Here is a 6491-nt window from a genome sequence, read left to right as displayed (position 1 = left end):
GGACTGCATGGCTAGGAAATGTTCTAAACAGTAAAATGACTTCAGGATATAGCTCTTCGACATTAAATGTAGCAGAATTAAAAAAAAAAAGATTTACAAGTAGATATAGTGATAACAGAAAATTACAAAGCAAAGAACACACACAAAAGAATCAAGACAGTGCTGTAGGTTCAACAGTATTCCATGAGGCTAGAAGATCTGTTAACTTTGTTAACTAGCAAAATATCACTCTTGTTTGTTTATAAATCACTTATTCGTCATATGACCACACCGTGTTGAATCCTTTTCTTTCCATGTGCTGGAGACTCCTAGAGACGGCCTTTAAGCATTCTGCATTTCTTTGCCAATCTTGTAACTGAGTATCTTGTTCCAGTCGATTTTGGTGCGGGTAACTGGAAGCTGCCGGCGCAAGGCCTTGAACGCGGTGTCTGACATAGTTTGGTAATTTTCACTAATTGCTGTCTGATACTCATTTTCTGCACTCTCTATGATTTTAATAAACTCCTTGGTAGTTTGGACTTCATTAGAAACAGTTACTGAGTCCTGCACATCTTTATGACTAACCAGCTGAACATTGCCATCTTCATAATAATGAACCTGAATCTTGAGTACTCCAACCACCTGGGCTGAAGGTGGTGTGATGGTGAACTTCCACTCTGATCTCCAGCGACCATTCCAGAAGTTTTTTGGTTGAAACTGGTGGCTTTCAATACATGCAATAATGGTCTGTTGCCCATCTATAGTTTTAGCGTAAACAGTACAGAAGCCGTTGGAATAATGATCTTTCACATAGGCTCTCAGAGCACTGTCACACGACTCCCTCCAAGACTTCAAGCCTCCATCCACATCCTCTGGCTGCGGGTCACTTGCTTCTTTCCGTAAATGATCAAACTTAAAGGAAATTTGGTTTCTTGGATCTAAAAATCTGCTGTTACCAAGGTCACCATGCTCTGTAATTAAGACCTGGTCATCGTAGCCTTCTATCTTCACGGGTGTGAACTGATCCATGTTATACTGGGCAAATGCATGTGCTGCCCCTTCCCTGAGGAGATTGTCATTGTTAAGCAGTAGCCGGACATCATTGAATACTTCATTAAACTCCCCTGGGGGTGCATGGGTGATGAATTTAGCGGCTATGCGGACCTTCTCTTCATCCGACACCCGATCCTCAAAGTCGGCCATCTTGGCTGCTCTGGCCCAGCCCGGCGGGCCGGCGCGAGGCAGCTAAAAGTAGTTTTAAATACTAAGAAAATATAAAAAATAAGAGCTAAACTAAACTAAAAACATAACAACGACAACAAAAACAACAACAATAAAGACTAGGGGAAATTAGTTTAGCACTAAGCAGTTGTGGTTCCACATCTCCTTGTCTTAGCATTAATCCTGCATAGTAGCTGAAAATACTTGTTTCTTGAGGAAATGACTTGGTTCCTCAGGAGATGGTAACTTCTGCTTCAGGGTGCAGCCTTACCTTTGTGAGTAATTGCTTTCATCTTGGGGTGTTATCTGGGGACTGTGGGGGAATATGTCCTGTGAGGTTTTGCTTTTTTTTTTTTAATGTAAGATTACTACACAATTAGAAAGTGACTTATTTTTGTATCTTCAACTTTGTGGGCCTAAGGAAGGAATCCATGCTTTCTATCAAGAGCAGCTTCTAAATTCTTGTTTCTATTGACAACTGTATTTCATGCACCTTCCCTCCCATCCCTCTGATAGCACAAATCTGAGTTTTTTTGTGCCTTAACTTGGGGCTTATTTGTAACTAGGTCATCAAATTGGGTCAAAGGGGAAAGCTATTTTGGTTCCTGGTTGATCTAAAGATGTTCTGGTTCAACTCATCTATCTGTTTTTAATATATTCTGTGAAGGTGTGACATTTCTTTGCTGATCAGCCACTAGAGATCAGACTGATTTCCTGAATGGGGCAGGTTTGTGTGATAGTGCTTGATAGTTAACCAAATATAGTGGTTTCTTTCCTATGATCCAATGTGAGCTCCAACTAGGAGCTCAGGAATCTTTGAATGCACTTTTTTTCCTCTTGTTCCTGAGTGGCACTTCTTCATCTTTTTCTGCTTGAGTGTCTAGGTCAGATGCTGTGGGACTAGAAACTATTTCAGAAAGTATGCACAGTCTTAAGTCCCTTGGGGTAGGGACTGTGACAACTGTGGAGTGGTAGCAGCTGAATTCTATGATGTACTTTGCATAATCAGCCTGCTGCAGACACAGTCAAAGCACAGAAGTGCTTCTTCAGGGACCTGTAAAACCTCAGGAGGGAAGACACGGGCAAGGCACACTTACTACTGAATTTCCTAGGTGAATATAAATTATGCAAATTACATCATGACCACTGTCATTGCAAGAATATACATTTGTCTCACCTGAAGAAATTTTAACTTCATTTCCCTTTTGCCACAGGAAAATTAACACATAATATTTTTTGTTTTGTCTTGTGCTGTTGGTGTATAGACATGTCTCCTCCTCCCTCCAGCTCAACTTCCAGGAGTTCACTATCAGTTGTTATGCAAACTTGACTGTCTTATGTGATATGCTGCCCTTCTGCCCCTTGATTTTATCAATGATGTTATTAACAATGATTATTAATTCATTCTGTTGAAGTTCATAAAAAAACCCTCACTCACAAAGACCACAGTGATCACCATCGCTGCAAACCACAAGAGGTTTTTTTCTATTGATCCAACATGTTGGGGACCCCCCCTCTCAGCACGCAGGCCAGAGAAGAGACCCAGAACAAAGAAAGAATACATTTTTTTTTTATACCTTGTAAGGGACAGATTTGGGCAACAGGGTAGCTGGCTTATTCTAATTGGTGTAGCAAGTAACCTTTTCAGGCATTGGTTGGTTTGTATAGGGTGACTAAGTAACCCTTTGACCTAGTCCCTCACTCTGCCTGCCCTTGTGGTTTTTCAGCAAAGCAACAGTATGTTTTGAACTTATGGGTCAGCTATTAATGTCACAGCTATTAAGTCACAGCTATTAACATCAGGGGAATTCTAGTGACAAGGTCAGGGTGGTTTGTGGTCTTTAGTGTGAGGCAGGGCAGGGGAATTTTTCTGAGAACTGTTATTTTTGTTATGGTTATTTCTCTGAGAACAGCTAATCTTGTTTTGGCAGCTTCAGGCTTAGTCATTTTGACCACTAACATATACAATTTGGAAGTCCCTTCACAAGGGAAGCTCCATTATGTTTACTGTCCCCAAAGCTCAGGGCAGGTAGTGAGAATGAACATAACCCTAAAAGAGACCTTAGCTAAATTGTCCTTGGAGACTGTTGCTGCTTGAGTGATACTCCTTCCCTTGGCTCTGTTCGAAACCTGGAATACTCCCTACCATTTTAACCTGACCCCTTTTGAGATCCTGTATGGGACTTGCACTCCCTTTACCTCAGCTCTTCACCCCCTCACCCCCAGAGTGACATTTCAGACTGACAAGGATCTTATGGCTCAATTGCAAGCTTTCAAGATCAACCACCAGGAATTGTAGCCTAAACTTAGTGCCCTGTGGAACCCTAGAGGTTCCACACAAGTATCGAGTTGGAGATTGGGTATATGTTAAGAGGCATCGTGCTGAAAACTTGGAAGCAAAGTGGAAAGGGACATTCCTGGTGTTGTTGACCACCCCAACCTCTGTTAAAGTGGATGGAGTAACTGCTTGGGTTCATGTAACTCACATCAGACCAGCACCTGTACCTAATGCCAACTGGATAGCAACCAGACACCTAAGCAGCCCCCTCAAGCTCAAGATCACCCAAGCTTCTGCAAGGCCAGAGAAATCATGAGATGGCTCTGGTATATTTTCCTTCTGGTGCTGAGCATTATCACCCCCAACAACCCTACCAAAGTGACTTGACAAGTACTCTCAGCCACTGGGGATGTAGTTTGGTCCACTACAGAGGAGCATCTGCCTTATACCTAGTGTCCAGACCTTGTCTTTGATCTCTCCTGGGATATTCCCACCCTAGAGACACAGGGGGAGGGATTACCTGAATGAGGAGGACAAGGGGCTTTTGAATCTAAACCATGTCCTAGAAGTGGCCTTGGAGGGTGGGGCTTAGGGTGAGGACACCCGAAGTTGAAGAGTGTCCTGGAAGAAACCCGCATATGTGTGCCCCTGAGATGGGAGAAGCCAGCAGCAGGCCCATCAGTGTATGTGGGCCAACCACTTTTTCTGTGATACCTGGGGGTGTGAAACATTGGGAAACACATACTGGAGACCATTCCAGGCTAGTTAAGGATTCCATGGTCAAGGTAAGAGAAGAGCTAGCCAAGTGGAAAAGAGAAAGAGAACAGGCTGGTGCGAGTCTCAGTTTAACTCCTCCTTTGGTTAACTACCCTTATATTGACCTTGTTAGGACCCCTAATTGCTATTGTTGACCTTTGGACCATGAATATTGAACAAGCTTATTGCCTTCATAAGAGAAAGAGTAGAAGCAGTACAGCTGATGGTCCTGTGACAACAATATGAGACCCTGAGGACAAGACCTGAAGAATATGAGTTAGTTACCCAAGATCCCTGAGTGTAGCTTCAGGATTGGAACTTGTACAAGAAAAAGGGGGAATGAGGGACCCTAAGGACTTTTTCCAGTCCCGCACCCTTCTTACAGCTTCCCCCTCTTGCCTGGGGTCAATACTAGGCCAAGTTCCATTCTTTACCCACAGGAGTAAAAAATTCTCAGAAAAATCACAGAATGTACTGACTGATAGCCACCTGAACCTCTGTAAAGTCCCAGGTAGAGTTCAAATGCTTGTCATGTTTGCTAGCCAATAGATTTAAAGGTCAATATACTTAACCAGTAAGTTTGAACTGTAACCATGCTGATGTAACCTGTGCCCCTAAAAAGTATAAACACTGCTTGTAACAGCTATTTGGGGTCACCTTCTAGTCACTCGTCTTGAGGGTTGACCCCAACCAGCTGGAAAATAAATCTCTTGCTTTTGCATAGATCTGCTTCTCGGTGAAGTAAATACCACTGACCAAGGATCAGGGTCTTACAGTTTCAGACCCATGAAGTCTCTTCTCCAAGCCCCTGATGTTAATTAATTAATGTGCTGTACAACCTGTAGTCAAGTTGATGACATTATATCATGTCATTACACTGAGGTCTTCCACAAGTGAATCTATAAAGTTGTTATACCAATATTTGTTTTTAAATGTGTGTGAGGATCATTGTCCTTGACTGTGCAGAGGCAAGCAGATTTCTGAGTTTGAGGCCAGCCTGGTCTACAGAGTGAGTTCCAGGACAGCCAGGACTGTACAGAGAAACCCTGTCTCGAAAAAACAATCAAACAAACAAAAAACCTAAAAAACAAAACAGAACAAAACAAAACAAAAAAACATACACACACAAAAAAAGAACAACCCCACCAAACAAAACAAAAAACAAAAAACAAACAAACAAACAAAAGAGTTTCTCAGCCATTTGTGTTTCTTTTGAGAATTCTAGTCAAGTCCTGAATGGCCATGCAATGGATGATGTGACACAGTTCCTGCCCTTGGTGAAGCTTCAGCAGAGATTGGGCCTCCTTGAGTGTTGATGGTTGCTAGGCGTGAGGCTTGTTTGTATAATAATGCACAAAATTTACTTTTCTGTTCCATCTTCAGGAAATAATTTCCCTGCCAAGGTTATCAGGGGATGTCCTTTCTGCCAAGGTTAAGGACTCCTTGATAATTAGAAACACCAAATGTCAGGGAGTTGAGGGTGTGTCTAATGCCCTTAGCAAAATGGTAAATTCTATGACCTTCAGGACTGCTCTGTAGAAAAGAACTTCAAAAACATGAGTTCAAAATATATAATCAGGATTTTTCTAACTATGCAAAATAAAAAGATGCAGTATGAAGTGTATGAGGGACTTCACAGACCTAAAAGAACAGAGGCAGCTGCAGTATGAGCCAGCTTCTCAGAAAGAAGGAGATGAAGAGACTTGGGGAATGGTGATTTTAGAGAAAGATCCCACCCAGCTAAGTTTATTGTTTGTGCTTACAAAGGCAGGCAGATCTCTAAATTCATTTGCCATGTTTTTTTAATTAATTTATTTATTTTATTATGTGCTGACTTCTTCTAAGAATCCAGGGGCTAAGATCAAATACTGATTCATGGGATAATCAAAAGGGAACCTGGACTAAATGACTCAATTGACATATAAATAAAAGACTAGGCCTTCGTCTTCAAGAGAGAGCCACCCAAAGAGAACTGCTTGGAGAGCAAACAGCTCTTTTAGAACTTTTCTAGCAGGTTTCTAGTTTTTGGTTGGAAAAAATCCAAGAATTTTTTTTTTCTAACAGGTTTTCTGACTTTAGTTGGAAAACCCATGAGCTATCCAGAGAGGTTTTAGAATTTTTTTCTATCAAGTAGAGAGCTGTCTTAAGCAGAGAGCTGTCTAAGAAGCCATCTCCAGCTGAACACAAGGCTGTCAGCTTTACCCATGACTTTGATTCTTTCTTTTGATGCTCCCAAACACCCCTTCCTTGGGACCCC

General features: G+C 41.9%; 1 non-coding gene across 1 annotated transcript; it reads left to right on the top strand.

The window, feature by feature from the left end:
* Positions 1–6213: 6213 nt before the first annotated feature.
* Positions 6214–6278, top strand: LOC115487637. The gene has a single exon (XR_003949225.1). It is a non-coding gene; the product is annotated as a U7 small nuclear RNA (small nuclear RNA).
* The last annotated feature ends 213 nt before the right edge of the window (positions 6279–6491 follow it).

Source organism: Mus musculus, chromosome 1, assembly GCF_000001635.26.
Source record: "Mus musculus strain C57BL/6J chromosome 1, GRCm38.p6 C57BL/6J".
NCBI classification, from domain to species: domain Eukaryota; kingdom Metazoa; phylum Chordata; class Mammalia; order Rodentia; family Muridae; genus Mus; species Mus musculus.
Note: the sequence above shows the minus strand (reverse complement) of the source record. Positions and strands in the feature narration are given on the sequence as shown.